The sequence below is a fragment of the Idiotropiscis lumnitzeri genome, chromosome 9 (assembly GCF_059441095.1).
Source record: "Idiotropiscis lumnitzeri isolate Australia: NSW breed Sydney's pygmy pipehorse chromosome 9, RoL_Ilum_1.0, whole genome shotgun sequence".
Classification (NCBI taxonomy): domain Eukaryota; kingdom Metazoa; phylum Chordata; class Actinopteri; order Syngnathiformes; family Syngnathidae; genus Idiotropiscis; species Idiotropiscis lumnitzeri.
In genome coordinates this window covers 20,257,335-20,278,352 of record NC_142399.1, presented here as the reverse complement: position 1 = coordinate 20,278,352, position 21,018 = coordinate 20,257,335, and the positions used below count along the sequence as shown (strand labels likewise).

The following is a 21,018-nucleotide window of genomic DNA, read 5'->3' as shown; positions in this document are numbered from 1 at the left end:
AAACTGGACCTTTTCTTACAGGTGACGTTTGCTACAGTCCTGCCGCGGACGACTCGCAAATGCGTGTGCTGATTTGCAAATGCGTGTCAGGAGACTTGTGTGTGGCTCCGTAGCTACACATTCGGACCACATGGGGGCACTAATATTATACCAGCCCCGTACCACCAATATATACACCAATAACTTGGGGGGGCGTTCACTGCTATCCACCCATGGTCATGTACCATTTATTTGACATTATTTAAATTAAATTGGAATAAATGGAAGAATAAAGTGGAACTAATAAAATAAGAACCAATGATATAACCAGTGAAGCTAAAAAAAATGAATGAAGCTTCTCCACACCTGCTAATTGCCACATTAACTATACTTCCCTTTATTGCATTCAGTAAACACCATTTTTTTAAATTGATTCATTAACTTTTTATTTAGTAAACACTCACTGCACCAACCCAACCGGACTGCATCGGGTCATCTGTCTGCTACACCTGTAGACTACGAGAGTCCCCTTTTGGTCTTAATGTGGAGCTCCGGAGCCACACTCAAGTCTCCAGACACGCATTTGCAAATTGCCACACGCATTTGCGAGTCGTCCACGGCGAGACTGTAGCAACACCCAAAGGCAGGGGACGCTGAATGTTGGCATTTTGTGCTCTCAGCCTGTCAGGCGAATATGTGGAAATTTATAAAAAAGCAGCTCGCATACTTGCTTACATTTGTCAAAAGTTTTTTTTATTTTTGCGGTGCAAAAGCTTACAGCACCTGGTATTCCCAGGCGGTCTCCCATCCAAGTACTAAACAGGCCCGACCCTGCTTAGCTTCCGAGATCGGACGAGATCGGGCGTTCTCAGGGTAGTATGGCCGTAAGCGAGAATTCCTTTCAAAATTTTGCATTTTATACATGTTGTCTTTATTGTGGCAAATACTTCAATCCAAAAATACGTAACAAGAATCTGAAACTATAACCACAGTCACAAATGTGTCACAACAATCTACAATGCATGATTGAAGTCACAGATATATGACAAATATCAGCAAATGTGTACAATGATTTGTTGGCACATACACATGGTTAAATGCGGACAAAAATCCGTAGATGGGCGACCTGTAAAAACGGGACCTTTTCTTACAGGTGACGTTTGCTACAGTCCTGCCGCGGACGACTCGCAAATGCGTGTGCTGATTTGCAAATGCGTGTCAGGAGACTTGTGTGTGGCTCCGTAGCTACACATTCGGACCACATGGGGGCACTAATATTATACCAGCCCCGTACCACCAATATATACACCAATAACTTGGGGGGGCGTTCACTGCTATCCACCCATGGTCATGTACCATTTATTTGACATTATTTAAATTAAATTGGAATAAATGGAAGAATAAAGTGGAACTAATAAAATAAGAACCAATGATATAACCAGTGAAGCTAAAAAAAATGAATGAAGCTTCTCCACACCTGCTCATTGCCACATTAACTATACTTCCCTTTATTGCATTCAGTAAACACCATTTTTTAAAATTGATTCATTAACTTTTTATTTAGTAAACACTCACTGCACCAACCCAACCGGACTGCATCGGGTCATATGTCTGCTACACCTGTAGACTCCGAGGGTACCCTTTTGGTCTTAATGTGTGGCTCCGGAGCCACAGTCAAGTCTCCAGACCCGCATTTGTAAATTGCCACACGCATTTGCGAGTCGTCCACGGCGAGACTGTAGCAACACCCAAAGGCAGGGGACGCTGAATGTTGGCAATTTGTGCTCTCAGCCTGTCAGGCGAATATGTGGAAATTTATAAAAAAGCAGCTCGCATACTTGCTTAGATTTGTCAAAGTTTTTTTTATTTATTTATTTTTTGCGGTGCAAAAGCTTACAGCACCTGGTAATCCCAGGCGGTCTCCCATCCAAGTACTAACCAGGCCCGACCCTGCTTAGCTTCCGAGATCGGACGAGATCGGGCGTTCTCAGGGTAGTATGGCCGTAAGCGAGAATTCCTTTCAAAATTTTGCATTTTATACATGTTGTCTTTATTGTGGCAAATACTTCAATCCAAAAATACGTAACAAGAATCTGAAACTATAACCACAGTCACAAATGTGTCACAACAATCTACAATGCATGATTGAAGTCACAGATATATGACAAATATCAGCAAATGTGTACAATGATTTGTTGGCACATACACATGGTTAAATGCGGACAAAAATCCGTAGATGGGCGACCTGTAAAAACTGGACCTTTTCTTACAGGTGACGTTTGCTACAGTCCTGCCGCGGACGACTCGCAAATGCGTGTGCTGATTTGCAAATGCGTGTCAGGAGACTTGTGTGTGGCTCCGTAGCTACACATTCGGACCACATGGGGGCACTAATATTATACCAGCCCCGTACCACCAATATATACACCAATAACTTGGGGGGGCGTTCACTGCTATCCACCCATGGTCATGTACCATTTATTTGACATTATTTAAATTAAATTGGAATAAATGGAAGAATAAAGTGGAACTAATAAAATAAGAACCAATGATATAACCAGTGAAGCTAAAAAAAAATGAATGAAGCTTCTCCACACCTGCTAATTGCCACATTAACTATACTTCCCTTTATTGCATTCAGTAAACACCATTTTTTTAAATTGATTCATTAACTTTTTATTTAGTAAACACTCACTGCACCAACCCAACCGGACTGCATCGGGTCATCTGTCTGCTACACCTGTAGACTACGAGAGTCCCCTTTTGGTCTTAATGTGGAGCTCCGGAGCCACACTCAAGTCTCCAGACACGCATTTGCAAATTGCCACACGCATTTGCGAGTCGTCCACGGCGAGACTGTAGCAACACCCAAAGGCAGGGGACGCTGAATGTTGGCATTTTGTGCTCTCAGCCTGTCAGGCGAATATGTGGAAATTTATAAAAAAGCAGCTCGCATACTTGCTTACATTTGTCAAAAGTTTTTTTTATTTTTGCGGTGCAAAAGCTTACAGCACCTGGTATTCCCAGGCGGTCTCCCATCCAAGTACTAACCAGGCCCGACCCTGCTTAGCTTCCGAGAACGGACGAGATCGGGCGTTCTCAGGGTAGTATGGCCGTAAGCGAGAATTCCTTTCAAAATTTTGCATTTTATACATGTTGTCTTTATTGTGGCAAATACTTCAATCCAAAAATACGTAACAAGAATCTGAAACTATAACCACAGTCACAAATGTGTCACAACAATCTACAATGCATGATTGAAGTCACAGATATATGACAAATATCAGCAAATGTGTACAATGATTTGTTGGCACATACACATGGTTAAATGCGGACAAAAATCCGTAGATGGGCGACCTGTAAAAACGGGACCTTTTCTTACAGGTGACGTTTGCTACAGTCCTGCCGCGGACGACTCGCAAATGCGTGTGCTGATTTGCAAATGCGTGTCAGGAGACTTGTGTGTGGCTCCGTAGCTACACATTCGGACCACATGGGGGCACTAATATTATACCAGCCCCGTACCACCAATATATACACCAATAACTTGGGGGGGCGTTCACTGCTATCCACCCATGGTCATGTACCATTTATTTGACATTATTTAAATTAAATTGGAATAAATGGAAGAATAAAGTGGAACTAATAAAATAAGAACCAATGATATAACCAGTGAAGCTAAAAAAAATGAATGAAGCTTCTCCACACCTGCTCATTGCCACATTAACTATACTTCCCTTTATTGCATTCAGTAAACACCATTTTTTAAAATTGATTCATTAACTTTTTATTTAGTAAACACTCACTGCACCAACCCAACCGGACTGCATCGGGTCATATGTCTGCTACACCTGTAGACTCCGAGGGTACCCTTTTGGTCTTAATGTGTGGCTCCGGAGCCACAGTCAAGTCTCCAGACCCGCATTTGCAAATTGCCACACGCATTTGCGAGTCGTCCACGGCGAGACTGTAGCAACACCCAAAGGCAGGGGACGCTGAATGTTGGCAATTTGTGCTCTCAGCCTGTCAGGCGAATATGTGGAAATTTATAAAAAAGCAGCTCGCATACTTGCTTACATTTGTCAAAAGTTTTTTTTATTTTTGCGGTGCAAAAGCTTACAGCACCTGGTATTCCCAGGCGGTCTCCCATCCAAGTACTAACCAGGCCCGACCCTGCTTAGCTTCCGAGATCGGACGAGATCGGGCGTTCTCAGGGTAGTATGGCCGTAAGCGAGAATTCCTTTCAAAATTTTGCATTTTATACATGTTGTCTTTATTGTGGCAAATACTTCAATCCAAAAATACGTAACAAGAATCTGAAACTATAACCACAGTCACAAATGTGTCACAACAATCTACAATGCATGATTGAAGTCACAGATATATGACAAATATCAGCAAATGTGTACAATGATTTGTTGGCACATACACATGGTTAAATGCGGACAAAAATCCGTAGATGGGCGACCTGTAAAAACTGGACCTTTTCTTACAGGTGACGTTTGCTACAGTCCTGCCGCGGACGACTCGCAAATGCGTGTGCTGATTTGCAAATGCGTGTCAGGAGACTTGTGTGTGGCTCCGTAGCTACACATTCGGACCACATGGGGGCACTAATATTATACCAGCCCCGTACCACCAATATATACACCAATAACTTGGGGGGGCGTTCACTGCTATCCACCCATGGTCATGTACCATTTATTTGACATTATTTAAATTAAATTGGAATAAATGGAAGAATAAAGTGGAACTAATAAAATAAGAACCAATGATATAACCAGTGAAGCTAAAAAAAATGAATGAAGCTTCTCCACACCTGCTAATTGCCACATTAACTATACTTCCCTTTATTGCATTCAGTAAACACCATTTTTTTAAATTGATTCATTAACTTTTTATTTAGTAAACACTCACTGCACCAACCCAACCGGACTGCATCGGGTCATCTGTCTGCTACACCTGTAGACTACGAGAGTCCCCTTTTGGTCTTAATGTGGAGCTCCGGAGCCACACTCAAGTCTCCAGACACGCATTTGCAAATTGCCACACGCATTTGCGAGTCGTCCACGGCGAGACTGTAGCAACACCCAAAGGCAGGGGACGCTGAATGTTGGCATTTTGTGCTCTCAGCCTGTCAGGCGAATATGTGGAAATTTATAAAAAAGCAGCTCGCATACTTGCTTACATTTGTCAAAAGTTTTTTTTATTTTTGCGGTGCAAAAGCTTACAGCACCTGGTATTCCCAGGCGGTCTCCCATCCAAGTACTAAACAGGCCCGACCCTGCTTAGCTTCCGAGATCGGACGAGATCGGGCGTTCTCAGGGTAGTATGGCCGTAAGCGAGAATTCCTTTCAAAATTTTGCATTTTATACATGTTGTCTTTATTGTGGCAAATACTTCAATCCAAAAATACGTAACAAGAATCTGAAACTATAACCACAGTCACAAATGTGTCACAACAATCTACAATGCATGATTGAAGTCACAGATATATGACAAATATCAGCAAATGTGTACAATGATTTGTTGGCACATACACATGGTTAAATGCGGACAAAAATCCGTAGATGGGCGACCTGTAAAAACGGGACCTTTTCTTACAGGTGACGTTTGCTACAGTCCTGCCGCGGACGACTCGCAAATGCGTGTGCTGATTTGCAAATGCGTGTCAGGAGACTTGTGTGTGGCTCCGTAGCTACACATTCGGACCACATGGGGGCACTAATATTATACCAGCCCCGTACCACCAATATATACACCAATAACTTGGGGGGGCGTTCACTGCTATCCACCCATGGTCATGTACCATTTATTTGACATTATTTAAATTAAATTGGAATAAATGGAAGAATAAAGTGGAACTAATAAAATAAGAACCAATGATATAACCAGTGAAGCTAAAAAAAATGAATGAAGCTTCTCCACACCTGCTCATTGCCACATTAACTATACTTCCCTTTATTGCATTCAGTAAACACCATTTTTTAAAATTGATTCATTAACTTTTTATTTAGTAAACACTCACTGCACCAACCCAACCGGACTGCATCGGGTCATATGTCTGCTACACCTGTAGACTCCGAGGGTACCCTTTTGGTCTTAATGTGTGGCTCCGGAGCCACAGTCAAGTCTCCAGACCCGCATTTGCAAATTGCCACACGCATTTGCGAGTCGTCCACGGCGAGACTGTAGCAACACCCAAAGGCAGGGGACGCTGAATGTTGGCAATTTGTGCTCTCAGCCTGTCAGGCGAATATGTGGAAATTTATAAAAAAGCAGCTCGCATACTTGCTTAGATTTGTCAAAGTTTTTTTTATTTATTTATTTTTTGCGGTGCAAAAGCTTACAGCACCTGGTATTCCCAGGCGGTCTCCCATCCAAGTACTAACCAGGCCCGACCCTGCTTAGCTTCCGAGATCGGACGAGATCGGGCGTTCTCAGGGTAGTATGGCCGTAAGCGAGAATTCCTTTCAAAATTTTGCATTTTATACATGTTGTCTTTATTGTGGCAAATACTTCAATCCAAAAATACGTAACAAGAATCTGAAACTATAACCACAGTCACAAATGTGTCACAACAATCTACAATGCATGATTGAAGTCACAGATATATGACAAATATCAGCAAATGTGTACAATGATTTGTTGGCACATACACATGGTTAAATGCGGACAAAAATCCGTAGATGGGCGACCTGTAAAAACGGGACCTTTTCTTACAGGTGACGTTTGCTACAGTCCTGCCGCGGACGACTCGCAAATGCGTGTGCTGATTTGCAAATGCGTGTCAGGAGACTTGTGTGTGGCTCCGTAGCTACACATTCGGACCACATGGGGGCACTAATATTATACCAGCCCCGTACCACCAATATATACACCAATAACTTGGGGGGGCGTTCACTGCTATCCACCCATGGTCATGTACCATTTATTTGACATTATTTAAATTAAATTGGAATAAATGGAAGAATAAAGTGGAACTAATAAAATAAGAACCAATGATATAACCAGTGAAGCTAAAAAAAATGAATGAAGCTTCTCCACACCTGCTAATTGCCACATTAACTATACTTCCCTTTATTGCATTCAGTAAACACCATTTTTTTAAATTGATTCATTAACTTTTTATTTAGTAAACACTCACTGCACCAACCCAACCGGACTGCATCGGGTCATCTGTCTGCTACACCTGTAGACTACGAGAGTCCCCTTTTGGTCTTAATGTGGAGCTCCGGAGCCACACTCAAGTCTCCAGACACGCATTTGCAAATTGCCACACGCATTTGCGAGTCGTCCACGGCGAGACTGTAGCAACACCCAAAGGCAGGGGACGCTGAATGTTGGCAATTTGTGCTCTCAGCCTGTCAGGCGAATATGTGGAAATTTATAAAGAAGCAGCTCGCATACTTGCTTACATTTGTCAAAAGTTGTTTTTATTTTTGCGGTGCAAAAGCTTACAGCACCTGGTATTCCCAGGCGGTCTCCCATCCAAGTACTAACCAGGACCGACCCTGCTTAGCTTCCGAGATCGGACGAGATCGGGCGTTCTCAGGGTAGTATGGCCGTAAGCGAGAATTCCTTTCAAAATTTTGCATTTTATACATGTTGTCTTTATTGTGGCAAATACTTCAATCCAAAAACACGTAACAAGAATCTGAAACTATAACCACAGTCACAAATGTGTCACAACAATCTACAATGCATGATTGAAGTCACAGATATATGACAAATATCAGCAAATGTGTACAATGATTTGTTGGCACATACACATGGTTAAATGCGGACAAAAATCCGTAGATGGGCGACCTGTAAAAACGGGACCTTTTCTTACAGGTGACGTTTGCTACAGTCCTGCCGCGGACGACTCGCAAATGCGTGTGCTGATTTGCAAATGCGTGTCAGGAGACTTGTGTGTGGCTCCGTAGCTACACATTCGGACCACATGGGGGCACTAATATTATACCAGCCCCGTACCACCAATATATACACCAATAACTTGGGGGGGCGTTCACTGCTATCCACCCATGGTCATGTACCATTTATTTGACATTATTTAAATTAAATTGGAATAAATGGAAGAATAAAGTGGAACTAATAAAATAAGAACCAATGATATAACCAGTGAAGCTAAAAAAAATGAATGAAGCTTCTCCACACCTGCTAATTGCCACATTAACTATACTTCCCTTTATTGCATTCAGTAAACACCATTTTTTTAAATTGATTCATTAACTTTTTATTTAGTAAACACTCACTGCACCAACCCAACCGGACTGCATCGGGTCATCTGTCTGCTACACCTGTAGACTACGAGAGTCCCCTTTTGGTCTTAATGTGGAGCTCCGGAGCCACACTCAAGTCTCCAGACACGCATTTGCAAATTGCCACACGCATTTGCGAGTCGTCCACGGCGAGACTGTAGCAACACCCAAAGGCAGGGGACGCTGAATGTTGGCATTTTGTGCTCTCAGCCTGTCAGGCGAATATGTGGGAATTTATAAAAAAGCAGCTCGCATACTTGCTTACATTTGTCAAAAGTTTTTTTTATTTTTGCGGTGCAAAAGCTTACAGCACCTGGTATTCCCAGGCGGTCTCCCATCCAAGTACTAACCAGGCCCGACCCTGCTTAGCTTCCGAGATCGGACGAGATCGGGCGTTCTCAGGGTAGTATGGCCGTAAGCGAGAATTCCTTTCAAAATTTTGCATTTTATACATGTTGTCTTTATTGTGGCAAATACTTCAATCCAAAAATACGTAACAAGAATCTGAAACTATAACCACAGTCACAAATGTGTCACAACAATCTACAATGCATGATTGAAGTCACAGATATATGACAAATATCAGCAAATGTGTACAATGATTTGTTGGCACATACACATGGTTAAATGCGGACAAAAATCCGTAGATGGGCGACCTGTAAAAACGGGACCTTTTCTTACAGGTGACGTTTGCTACAGTCCTGCCGCGGACGACTCGCAAATGCGTGTGCTGATTTGCAAATGCGTGTCAGGAGACTTGTGTGTGGCTCCGTAGCTACACATTCGGACCACATGGGGGCACTAATATTATACCAGCCCCGTACCACCAATATATACACCAATAACTTGGGGGGGCGTTCACTGCTATCCACCCATGGTCATGTACCATTTATTTGACATTATTTAAATTAAATTGGAATAAATGGAAGAATAAAGTGGAACTAATAAAATAAGAACCAATGATATAACCAGTGAAGCTAAAAAAAATGAATGAAGCTTCTCCACACCTGCTAATTGCCACATTAACTATACTTCCCTTTATTGCATTCAGTAAACACCATTTTTTAAAATTGATTCATTAACTTTTTATTTAGTAAACACTCACTGCACCAACCCAACCGGACTGCATCGGGTCATCTGTCTGCTACACCTGTAGACTACGAGAGTCCCCTTTTGGTCTTAATGTGGAGCTCCGGAGCCACACTCAAGTCTCCAGACACGCATTTGCAAATTGCCACACGCATTTGCGAGTCGTCCACGGCGAGACTGTAGCAACACCCAAAGGCAGGGGACGCTGAATGTTGGCAATTTGTGCTCTCAGCCTGTCAGGCGAATATGTGGAAATTTATAAAAAAGCAGCTCGCATACTTGCTTACATTTGTCAAAAGTTTTTTTTATTTTTGCGGTGCAAAAGCTTACAGCACCTGGTATTCCCAGGCGGTCTCCCATCCAAGTACTAACCAGGCCCGACCCTGCTTAGCTTCCGAGATCGGACGAGATCGGGCGTTCTCAGGGTAGTATGGCCGTAAGCGAGAATTCCTTTCAAAATTTTGCATTTTATACATGTTGTCTTTATTGTGGCAAATACTTCAATCCAAAAACACGTAACAAGAATCTGAAACTATAACCACAGTCACAAATGTGTCACAACAATCTACAATGCATGATGATTGAAGTCACAGATATATGACAAATATCAGCAAATGTGTACAATGATTTGTTGGCACATACACATGGTTAAATGCGGACAAAAATCCGTAGATGGGCGACCTGTAAAAACGGGACCTTTTCTTACAGGTGACGTTTGCTACAGTCCTGCCGCGGACGACTCGCAAATGCGTGTGCTGATTTGCAAATGCGCGTCAGGAGACTTGTGTGTGGCTCCGTAGCTACACATTCGGACCACATGGGGGCACTAATATTATACCAGCCCCGTACCACCAATATATACACCAATAACTTGGGGGGGCGTTCACTGCTATCCACCCATGGTCATGTACCATTTATTTGACATTATTTAAATTAAATTGGAATAAATGGAAGAATAAAGTGGAACTAATAAAATAAGAACCAATGATATAACCAGTGAAGCTAAAAAAAATGAATGAAGCTTCTCCACACCTGCTAATTGCCACATTAACTATACTTCCCTTTATTGCATTCAGTAAACACCATTTTTTTAAATTGATTCATTAACTTTTTATTTAGTAAACACTCACTGCACCAACCCAACCGGACTGCATCGGGTCATCTGTCTGCTACACCTGTAGACTACGAGAGTCCCCTTTTGGTCTTAATGTGGAGCTCCGGAGCCACACTCAAGTCTCCAGACACGCATTTGCAAATTGCCACACGCATTTGCGAGTCGTCCACGGCGAGACTGTAGCAACACCCAAAGGCAGGGGACGCTGAATGTTGGCATTTTGTGCTCTCAGCCTGTCAGGCGAATATGTGGGAATTTATAAAAAAGCAGCTCGCATACTTGCTTACATTTGTCAAAAGTTGTTTTTATTTTTGCGGTGCAAAAGCTTACAGCACCTGGTATTCCCAGGCGGTCTCCCATCCAAGTACTAACCAGGCCCGACCCTGCTTAGCTTCCGAGTTCGGACGAGATCGGGCGTTCTCAGGGTAGTATGGCCGTAAGCGAGAATTCCTTTCAAAATTTTGCATTTTATACATGTTGTCTTTATTGTGGCAAATACTTCAATCCAAAAATACGTAACAAGAATCTGAAACTATAACCACAGTCACAAATGTGTCACAACAATCTACAATGCATGATTGAAGTCACAGATATATGACAAATATCAGCAAATGTGTACAATGATTTGTTGGCACATACACATGGTTAAATGCGGACAAAAATCCGTGGATGGGCGACCTGTAAAAACTGGACCTTTTCTTACAGGTGACGTTTGCTACAGTCCTGCCGCGGACGACTCGCAAATGCGTGTGCTGATTTGCAAATGCGTGTCAGGAGACTTGTGTGTGGCTCCGTAGCTACACATTCGGACCACATGGGGGCACTAATATTATACCAGCCCCGTACCACCAATATATACACCAATAACTTGGGGGGGCGTTCACTGCTATCCACCCATGGTCATGTACCATTTATTTGACATTATTTAAATTAAATTGGAATAAATGGAAGAATAAAGTGGAACTAATAAAATAAGAACCAATGATATAACCAGTGAAGCTAAAAAAAATGAATGAAGCTTCTCCACACCTGCTAATTGCCACATTAACTATACTTCCCTTTATTGCATTCAGTAAACACCATTTTTTTAAATTGATTCATTAACTTTTTATTTAGTAAACACTCACTGCACCAACCCAACCGGACTGCATCGGGTCATCTGTCTGCTACACCTGTAGACTACGAGAGTCCCCTTTTGGTCTTAATGTGGAGCTCCGGAGCCACACTCAAGTCTCCAGACACGCATTTGCAAATTGCCACACGCATTTGCGAGTCGTCCACGGCGAGACTGTAGCAACACCCAAAGGCAGGGGACGCTGAATGTTGGCATTTTGTGCTCTCAGCCTGTCAGGCGAATATGTGGAAATTTATAAAAAAGCAGCTCGCATACTTGCTTACATTTGTCAAAAGTTTTTTTTATTTTTGCGGTGCAAAAGCTTACAGCACCTGGTATTCCCAGGCGGTCTCCCATCCAAGTACTAACCAGGCCCGACCCTGCTTAGCTTCCGAGATCGGACGAGATCGGGCGTTCTCAGGGTAGTATGGCCGTAAGCGAGAATTCCTTTCAAAATTTTGCATTTTATACATGTTGTCTTTATTGTGGCAAATACTTCAATCCAAAAATACGTAACAAGAATCTGAAACTATAACCACAGTCACAAATGTGTCACAACAATCTACAATGCATGATTGAAGTCACAGATATATGACAAATATCAGCAAATGTGTACAATGATTTGTTGGCACATACACATGGTTAAATGCGGACAAAAATCCGTAGATGGGCGACCTGTAAAAACGGGACCTTTTCTTACAGGTGACGTTTGCTACAGTCCTGCCGCGGACGACTCGCAAATGCGTGTGCTGATTTGCAAATGCGTGTCAGGAGACTTGTGTGTGGCTCCGTAGCTACACATTCGGACCACATGGGGGCACTAATATTATACCAGCCCCGTACCACCAATATATACACCAATAACTTGGGGGGGCGTTCACTGCTATCCACCCATGGTCATGTACCATTTATTTGACATTATTTAAATTAAATTGGAATAAATGGAAGAATAAAGTGGAACTAATAAAATAAGAACCAATGATATAACCAGTGAAGCTAAAAAAAATGAATGAAGCTTCTCCACACCTGCTAATTGCCACATTAACTATACTTCCCTTTATTGCATTCAGTAAACACCATTTTTTTAAATTGATTCATTAACTTTTTATTTAGTAAACACTCACTGCACCAACCCAACCGGACTGCATCGGGTCATCTGTCTGCTACACCTGTAGACTACGAGAGTCCCCTTTTGGTCTTAATGTGGAGCTCCGGAGCCACACTCAAGTCTCCAGACACGCATTTGCAAATTGCCACACGCATTTGCGAGTCGTCCACGGCGAGACTGTAGCAACACCCAAAGGCAGGGGACGCTGAATGTTGGCAATTTGTGCTCTCAGCCTGTCAGGCGAATATGTGGAAATTTATAAAGAAGCAGCTCGCATACTTGCTTACATTTGTCAAAAGTTTTTTTTATTTTTGCGGTGCAAAAGCTTACAGCACCTGGTATTCCCAGGCGGTCTCCCATCCAAGTACTAACCAGGCCCGACCCTGCTTAGCTTCCGAGATCGGACGAGATCGGGCGTTCTCAGGGTAGTATGGCCGTAAGCGAGAATTCCTTTCAAAATTTTGCATTTTATACATGTTGTCTTTATTGTGGCAAATACGTCAATCCAAAAATACGTAACAAGAATCTGAAACTATAACCACAGTCACAAATGTGTCACAACAATCTACAATGCATGATTGAAGTCACAGATATATGACAAATATCAGCAAATGTGTACAATGATTTGTTGGCACATACACATGGTTAAATGCGGACAAAAATCCGTAGATGGGCGACCTGTAAAAACGGGACCTTTTCTTACAGGTGACGTTTGCTACAGTCCTGCCGCGGACGACTCGCAAATGCGTGTGCTGATTTGCAAATGCGTGTCAGGAGACTTGTGTGTGGCTCCGTAGCTACACATTCGGACCACATGGGGGCACTAATATTATACCAGCCCCGTACCACCAATATATACACCAATAACTTGGGGGGGCGTTCACTGCTATCCACCCATGGTCATGTACCATTTATTTGACATTATTTAAATTAAATTGGAATAAATGGAAGAATAAAGTGGAACTAATAAAATAAGAACCAATGATATAACCAGTGAAGCTAAAAAAAATGAATGAAGCTTCTCCACACCTGCTAATTGCCACATTAACTATACTTCCCTTTATTGCATTCAGTAAACACCATTTTTTAAAATTGATTCATTAACTTTTTATTTAGTAAACACTCACTGCACCAACCCAACCGGACTGCATCGGGTCATCTGTCTGCTACACCTGTAGACTACGAGAGTCCCCTTTTGGTCTTAATGTGGAGCTCCGGAGCCACACTCAAGTCTCCAGACACGCATTTGCAAATTGCCACACGCATTTGCGAGTCGTCCACGGCGAGACTGTAGCAACACCCAAAGGCAGGGGACGCTGAATGTTGGCAATTTGTGCTCTCAGCCTGTCAGGCGAATATGTGGAAATTTATAAAGAAGCAGCTCGCATACTTGCTTACATTTGTCAAAAGTTTTTTTTATTTTTGCGGTGCAAAAGCTTACAGCACCTGGTATTCCCAGGCGGTCTCCCATCCAAGTACTAACCAGGCCCGACCCTGCTTAGCTTCCGAGATCGGACGAGATCGGGCGTTCTCAGGGTAGTATGGCCGTAAGCGAGAATTCCTTTCAAAATTTTGCATTTTATACATGTTGTCTTTTTTGTGGCAAATACTTCAATCCAAAAACACGTAACAAGAATCTGAAACTATAACCACAGTCACAAATGTGTCACAACAATCTACAATGCATGATTGAAGTCACAGATATATGACAAATATCAGCAAATGTGTACAATGATTTGTTGGCACATACACATGGTTAAATGCGGACAAAAATCCGTAGATGGGCGACCTGTAAAAACGGGACCTTTTCTTACAGGTGACGTTTGCTACAGTCCTGCCGCGGACGACTCGCAAATGCGTGTGCTGATTTGCAAATGCGTGTCAGGAGACTTGTGTGTGGCTCCGTAGCTACACATTCGGACCACATGGGGGCACTAATATTATACCAGCCCCGTACCACCAATATATACACCAATAACTTGGGGGGGCGTTCACTGCTATCCACCCATGGTCATGTACCATTTATTTGACATTATTTAAATTAAATTGGAATAAATGGAAGAATAAAGTGGAACTAATAAAATAAGAACCAATGATATAACCAGTGAAGCTAAAAAAAATGAATGAAGCTTCTCCACACCTGCTAATTGCCACATTAACTATACTTCCCTTTATTGCATTCAGTAAACACCATTTTTTAAAATTGATTCATTAACTTTTTATTTAGTAAACACTCACTGCACCAACCCAACCGGACTGCATCGGGTCATCTGTCTGCTACACCTGTAGACTACGAGAGTCCCCTTTTGGTCTTAATGTGGAGCTCCGGAGCCACACTCAAGTCTCCAGACACGCATTTGCAAATTGCCACACGCATTTGCGAGTCGTCCACGGCGAGACTGTAGCAACACCCAAAGGCAGGGGACGCTGAATGTTGGCAATTTGTGCTCTCAGCCTGTCAGGCGAATATGTGGAAATTTATAAAAAAGCAGCTCGCATACTTGCTTACATTTGTCAAAAGTTTTTTTTATTTTTGCGGTGCAAAAGCTTACAGCACCTGGTATTCCCAGGCGGTCTCCCATCCAAGTACTAACCAGGCCCGACCCTGCTTAGCTTCCGAGATCGGACGAGATCGGGCGTTCTCAGGGTAGTATGGCCGTAAGCGAGAATTCCTTTCAAAATTTTGCATTTTATACATGTTGTCTTTATTGTGGCAAATACTTCAATCCAAAAACACGTAACAAGAATCTGAAACTATAACCACAGTCACAAATGTGTCACAACAATCTACAATGCATGATGATTGAAGTCACAGATATATGACAAATATCAGCAAATGTGTACAATGATTTGTTGGCACATACACATGGTTAAATGCGGACAAAAATCCGTAGATGGGCGACCTGTAAAAACGGGACCTTTTCTTACAGGTGACGTTTGCTACAGTCCTGCCGCGGACGACTCGCAAATGCGTGTGCTGATTTGCAAATGCGTGTCAGGAGACTTGTGTGTGGCTCCGTAGCTACACATTCGGACCACATGGGGGCACTAATATTATACCAGCCCCGTACCACCAATATATACACCAATAACTTGGGGGGGCGTTCACTGCTATCCACCCATGGTCATGTACCATTTATTTGACATTATTTAAATTAAATTGGAATAAATGGAAGAATAAAGTGGAACTAATAAAATAAGAACCAATGATATAACCAGTGAAGCTAAAAAAAATGAATGAAGCTTCTCCACACCTGCTAATTGCCACATTAACTATACTTCCCTTTATTGCATTCAGTAAACACCATTTTTTTAAATTGATTCATTAACTTTTTATTTAGTAAACACTCACTGCACCAACCCAACCGGACTGCATCGGGTCATCTGTCTGCTACACCTGTAGACTACGAGAGTCCCCTTTTGGTCTTAATGTGGAGCTCCGGAGCCACACTCAAGTCTCCAGACACGCATTTGCAAATTGCCACACGCATTTGCGAGTCGTCCACGGCGAGACTGTAGCAACACCCAAAGGCAGGGGACGCTGAATGTTGGCATTTTGTGCTCTCAGCCTGTCAGGCGAATATGTGGGAATTTATAAAAAAGCAGCTCGCATACTTGCTTACATTTGTCAAAAGTTGTTTTTATTTTTGCGGTGCAAAATCTTACAGCACCTGGTATTCCCAGGCGGTCTCCCATCCAAGTACTAACCAGGCCCGACCCTGCTTAGCTTCCGAGTTCGGACGAGATCGGGCGTTCTCAGGGTAGTATGGCCGTAAGCGAGAATTCCTTTCAAAATTTTGCATTTTATACATGTTGTCTTTATTGTGGCAAATACTTCAATCCAAAAATACGTAACAAGAATCTGAAACTATAACCACAGTCACAAATGTGTCACAACAATCTACAATGCATGATTGAAGTCACAGATATATGACAAATATCAGCAAATGTGTACAATGATTTGTTGGCACATACACATGGTTAAATGCGGACAAAAATCCGTGGATGGGCGACCTGTAAAAACTGGACCTTTTCTTACAGGTGACGTTTGCTACAGTCCTGCCGCGGACGACTCGCAAATGCGTGTGCTGATTTGCAAATGCGTGTCAGGAGACTTGTGTGTGGCTCCGTAGCTACACATTCGGACCACATGGGGGCACTAATATTATACCAGCCCCGTACCACCAATATATACACCAATAACTTGGGGGGGCGTTCACTGCTATCCACCCATGGTCATGTACCATTTATTTGACATTATTTAAATTAAATTGGAATAAATGGAAGAATAAAGTGGAACTAATAAAATAAGAACCAATGATATAACCAGTGAAGCTAAAAAAAATGAATGAAGCTTCTCCACACCTGCTAATTGCCACATTAACTATACTTCCCTTTATTGCATTCAGTAAACACCATTTTTTTAAATTGATTCATTAACATTTTATTTAGTAAACACTCACTGCACCAACCCAACCGGACTGCATCGGGTCATCTGTCTGCTACACCTGTAGACTACGAGAGTCCCCTTTTGGTCTTAATGTGGAGCTCCGGAGCCACACTCAAATCTCCAAACACGCATTTACAAATTGCCACACGCATTTGCGAGTCGTCCACGGCGAGACTGTAGCAACACCCAAAGGCAGGGGACGCTGAATGTTGGCATTTTGTGCTCTCAGCCTGTCAGGCGAATATGTGGAAATTTATAAAAAAGCAGCTCGCATACTTGCTTACATTTGTCAAAAGTTTTTTTTATTTTTGCGGTGCAAAAGCTTACAGCACCTGGTATTCCCAGGCGGTCTCCCATCCAAGTACTAACCAGGCCCGACCCTGCTTAGCTTCCGAGATCGGACGAGATCGGGCGTTCTCAGGGTAGTATGGCCGTAAGCGAGAATTCCTTTCAAAATTTAGCATTTTATACATGTTGTCTTTATTGTGGCAAATACTTCAATCCAAAAATACGTAACAAGAATCTGAAACTATAACCACAGTCACAAATGTGTCACAACAATCTACAATGCATGATTGAAGTCACAGATATATGACAAATATCAGCAAATGTGTACAATGATTTGTTGGCACATACACATGGTTAAATGCGGACAAAAATCCGTAGATGGGCGACCTGTAAAAACGGGACCTTTTCTTACAGGTGACGTTTGCTACAGTCCTGCCGCGGACGACTCGCAAATGCGTGTGCTGATTTGCAAATGCGTGTCAGGAGACTTGTGTGTGGCTCCGTAGCTACACATTCGGACCACATGGGGGCACTAATATTATACCAGCCCCGTACCACCAATATATACACCAATAACTTGGGGGGGCGTTCACTGCTATCCACCCATGGTCATGTACCATTTATTTGACATTATTTAAATTAAATTGGAATAAATGGAAGAATAAAGTGGAACTAATAAAATAAGAACCAATGATATAACCAGTGAAGCTAAAAAAAATGAATGAAGCTTCTCCACACCTGCTAATTGCCACATTAACTATACTTCCCTTTATTGCATTCAGTAAACACCATTTTTTTAAATTGATTCATTAACTTTTTATTTAGTAAACACTCACTGCACCTACCCAACCGGACTGCATCGGGTCATCTGTCTGCTACACCTGTAGACTACGAGAGTCCCCTTTTGGTCTTAATGTGGAGCTCCGGAGCCACACTCAAGTCTCCAGACACGCATTTGCAAATTGCCACACGCATTTGCGAGTCGTCCACGGCGAGACTGTAGCAACACCCAAAGGCAGGGGACGCTGAATGTTGGCATTTTGTGCTCTCAGCCTGTCAGGCGAATATGTGGGAATTTATAAAAAAAGCAGCTCGCATACTTGCTTACATTTGTCAAAAGTTTTTTTTATTTTTGCGGTGCAAAAGCTTACAGCACCTGGTATTCCCAGGCGGTCTCCCATCCAAGTACTAACCAGGCCCGACCCTGCTTAGCTTCCGAGTTCGGACGAGATCGGGCGTTCTCAGGGTAGTATGGCCGTAAGCGAGAATTCCTTTCAAAATTTTGCATTTTATACATGTTGTCTTTATTGTGGCAAATACTTCAATCCAAAAATACGTAACAAGAATCTGAAACTATAACCACAGTCACAAATGTGTCACAACAATCTACAATGCATGATTGAAGTCACAGATATATGACAAATATCAGCAAATGTGTACAATGATTTGTTGGCACATACACATGGTTAAATGCGGACAAAAATCCGTGGATGGGCGACCTGTAAAAACTGGACCTTTTCTTACAGGTGACGTTTGCTACAGTCCTGCCGCGGACGACTCGCAAATGCGTGTGCTGATTTGCAAATGCGTGTCAGGAGACTTGTGTGTGGCTCCGTAGCTACACATTCGGACCACATGGGGGCACTAATATTATACCAGCCCCGTACCACCAATATATACACCAATAACTTGGGGGGGCGTTCACTGCTATCCACCCATGGTCATGTACCATTTATTTGACATTATTTAAATTAAATTGGAATAAATGGAAGAATAAAGTGGAACTAATAAAATAAGAACCAATGATATAACCAGTGAAGCTAAAAAAAATGAATGAAGCTTCTCCACACCTGCTAATTGCCACATTAACTATACTTCCCTTTATTGCATTCAGTAAACACCATTTTTTTAAATTGATTCATTAACTTTTTATTAAGTAAACACTCACTGCACCAACCCAACCGGACTGCATCGGGTCATCTGTCTGCTACACCTGTAGACTACGAGAGTCCCCTTTTGGTCTTAATGTGGAGCTCCGGAGCCACACTCAAGTCTCCAGACACGCATTTGCAAATTGCCACACGCATTTGCGAGTCGTCCACGGCGAGACTGTAGCAACACCCAAAGGCAGGGGACGCTGAATGTTGGCATTTTGTGCTCTCAGCCTGTCAGGCGAATATGTGGGAATTTATAAAAAAAGCAGCTCGCATACTTGCTTACATTTGTCAAAAGTTTTTTTTATTTTTGCGGTGCAAAAGCTTACAGCACCTGGTATTCCCAGGCGGTCTCCCATCCAAGTACTAACCAGGCCCGACCCTGCTTAGCTTCCGAGTTCGGACGAGATCGGGCGTTCTCAGGGTAGTATGGCCGTAAGCGAGAATTCCTTTCAAAATTTTGCATTTTATACATGTTGTCTTTATTGTGGCAAATACTTCAATCCAAAAATACGTAACAAGAATCTGAAACTATAACCACAGTCACAAATGTGTCACAACAATCTACAATGCATGATTGAAGTCACAGATATATGACAAATATCAGCAAATGTGTACAATGATTTGTTGGCACATACACATGGTTAAATGCGGACAAAAATCCGTGGATGGGCGACCTGTAAAAACTGGACCTTTTCTTACAGGTGACGTTTGCTACAGTCCTGCCGCGGACGACTCGCAAATGCGTGTGCTGATTTGCAAATGCGTGTCAGGAGACTTGTGTGTGGCTCCGTAGCTACACATTCGGACCACATGGGGGCACTAATATTATACCAGCCCCGTACCACCAATATATACACCAATAACTTGGGGGGGCGTTCACTGCTATCCACCCATGGTCATGTACCATTTATTTGACATTATTTAAATTAAATTGGAATAAATGGAAGAATAAAGTGGAACTAATAAAATAAGAACCAATGATATAACCAGTGAAGCTAAAAAAAATGAATGAAGCTTCTCCACACCTGCTAATTGCCACATTAACTATACTTCCCTTTATTGCATTCAGTAAACACCATTTTTTTAAATTGATTCATTAACTTTTTATTTAGTAAACACTCACTGCACCAACCCAACCGGACTGCATCGGGTCATCTGTCTGCTACACCTGTAGACTACGAGAGTCCCCTTTTGGTCTTAATGTGGAGCTCCGGAGCCACACTCAAGTCTCCAGACACGCATTTGCAAATTGCCACACGCATTTGCGAGTCGTCCACGGCGAGACTGTAGCAACACCCAAAGGCAGGGGACGCTGAATGTTGGCAATTTGTGCTCTCAGCCTGTCAGGCGAATATGTGGAAATTTATAAAGAAGCAGCTCGCATACTTGCTTACATTTGTCAAAAGTTTTTTTTATTTTTGCGGTGCAAAAGCTTACAGCACCTGGTATTCCCAGGCGGTCTCCCATCCAAGTACTAACCAGGCCCGACCCTGCTTAGCTTCCGAGATCGGACGAGATCGGGCGTTCTCAGGGTAGTATGGCCGTAAGCGAGAATTCCTTTCAAAATTTTGCATTTTATACATGTTGTCTTTATTGTGGCAAATACGTCAATCCAAAAATACGTAACAAGAATCTGAAACTATAACCACAGTCACAAATGTGTCACAACAATCTA

The 21,018-nt window shown here is 42.5% G+C and overlaps 19 non-coding genes across 19 annotated transcripts; all 19 read right to left on the bottom strand.

Moving 5' to 3' along the window:
• Positions 1-750: 750 nt before the first annotated feature.
• LOC148330912 (5S ribosomal RNA) lies at positions 751-869 on the bottom strand. The gene has a single exon (XR_015845395.1). It is a non-coding gene; the product is annotated as a 5S ribosomal RNA (ribosomal RNA).
• Positions 870-1,869: 1,000 nt separating this feature from the next.
• On the bottom strand, positions 1,870-1,988 carry LOC148330911 (5S ribosomal RNA). The gene has a single exon (XR_015845473.1). It is a non-coding gene; the product is annotated as a 5S ribosomal RNA (ribosomal RNA).
• A 993-nt stretch (positions 1,989-2,981) lies between these two features.
• On the bottom strand, positions 2,982-3,100 carry LOC148330910 (5S ribosomal RNA). The gene has a single exon (XR_015845411.1). It is a non-coding gene; the product is annotated as a 5S ribosomal RNA (ribosomal RNA).
• Positions 3,101-4,092: 992 nt separating this feature from the next.
• On the bottom strand, positions 4,093-4,211 carry LOC148330909 (5S ribosomal RNA). The gene has a single exon (XR_015845205.1). It is a non-coding gene; the product is annotated as a 5S ribosomal RNA (ribosomal RNA).
• Positions 4,212-5,203: 992 nt separating this feature from the next.
• On the bottom strand, positions 5,204-5,322 carry LOC148330908 (5S ribosomal RNA). The gene has a single exon (XR_015845394.1). It is a non-coding gene; the product is annotated as a 5S ribosomal RNA (ribosomal RNA).
• A 1,000-nt stretch (positions 5,323-6,322) lies between these two features.
• Positions 6,323-6,441, bottom strand: LOC148330907 (5S ribosomal RNA). The gene has a single exon (XR_015845204.1). It is a non-coding gene; the product is annotated as a 5S ribosomal RNA (ribosomal RNA).
• A 992-nt stretch (positions 6,442-7,433) lies between these two features.
• Positions 7,434-7,552, bottom strand: LOC148330906 (5S ribosomal RNA). Its single transcript, XR_015845417.1, has one exon. It is a non-coding gene; the product is annotated as a 5S ribosomal RNA (ribosomal RNA).
• Positions 7,553-8,544: 992 nt separating this feature from the next.
• LOC148330905 (5S ribosomal RNA) lies at positions 8,545-8,663 on the bottom strand. Its single transcript, XR_015845203.1, has one exon. It is a non-coding gene; the product is annotated as a 5S ribosomal RNA (ribosomal RNA).
• A 992-nt stretch (positions 8,664-9,655) lies between these two features.
• On the bottom strand, positions 9,656-9,774 carry LOC148330904 (5S ribosomal RNA). Its single transcript, XR_015845202.1, has one exon. It is a non-coding gene; the product is annotated as a 5S ribosomal RNA (ribosomal RNA).
• Positions 9,775-10,769: 995 nt separating this feature from the next.
• Positions 10,770-10,888, bottom strand: LOC148330903 (5S ribosomal RNA). Its single transcript, XR_015845352.1, has one exon. It is a non-coding gene; the product is annotated as a 5S ribosomal RNA (ribosomal RNA).
• Positions 10,889-11,880: 992 nt separating this feature from the next.
• On the bottom strand, positions 11,881-11,999 carry LOC148330902 (5S ribosomal RNA). Its single transcript, XR_015845201.1, has one exon. It is a non-coding gene; the product is annotated as a 5S ribosomal RNA (ribosomal RNA).
• Positions 12,000-12,991: 992 nt separating this feature from the next.
• On the bottom strand, positions 12,992-13,110 carry LOC148330901 (5S ribosomal RNA). Its single transcript, XR_015845200.1, has one exon. It is a non-coding gene; the product is annotated as a 5S ribosomal RNA (ribosomal RNA).
• A 992-nt stretch (positions 13,111-14,102) lies between these two features.
• Positions 14,103-14,221, bottom strand: LOC148330900 (5S ribosomal RNA). The gene has a single exon (XR_015845199.1). It is a non-coding gene; the product is annotated as a 5S ribosomal RNA (ribosomal RNA).
• Positions 14,222-15,213: 992 nt separating this feature from the next.
• LOC148330899 (5S ribosomal RNA) lies at positions 15,214-15,332 on the bottom strand. The gene has a single exon (XR_015845198.1). It is a non-coding gene; the product is annotated as a 5S ribosomal RNA (ribosomal RNA).
• A 995-nt stretch (positions 15,333-16,327) lies between these two features.
• LOC148330898 (5S ribosomal RNA) lies at positions 16,328-16,446 on the bottom strand. Its single transcript, XR_015845386.1, has one exon. It is a non-coding gene; the product is annotated as a 5S ribosomal RNA (ribosomal RNA).
• Positions 16,447-17,438: 992 nt separating this feature from the next.
• LOC148330897 (5S ribosomal RNA) lies at positions 17,439-17,557 on the bottom strand. The gene has a single exon (XR_015845196.1). It is a non-coding gene; the product is annotated as a 5S ribosomal RNA (ribosomal RNA).
• Positions 17,558-18,550: 993 nt separating this feature from the next.
• Positions 18,551-18,669, bottom strand: LOC148330896 (5S ribosomal RNA). The gene has a single exon (XR_015845341.1). It is a non-coding gene; the product is annotated as a 5S ribosomal RNA (ribosomal RNA).
• A 993-nt stretch (positions 18,670-19,662) lies between these two features.
• LOC148330895 (5S ribosomal RNA) lies at positions 19,663-19,781 on the bottom strand. Its single transcript, XR_015845330.1, has one exon. It is a non-coding gene; the product is annotated as a 5S ribosomal RNA (ribosomal RNA).
• Positions 19,782-20,773: 992 nt separating this feature from the next.
• On the bottom strand, positions 20,774-20,892 carry LOC148330894 (5S ribosomal RNA). Its single transcript, XR_015845195.1, has one exon. It is a non-coding gene; the product is annotated as a 5S ribosomal RNA (ribosomal RNA).
• Positions 20,893-21,018: the final 126 nt, after the last annotated feature.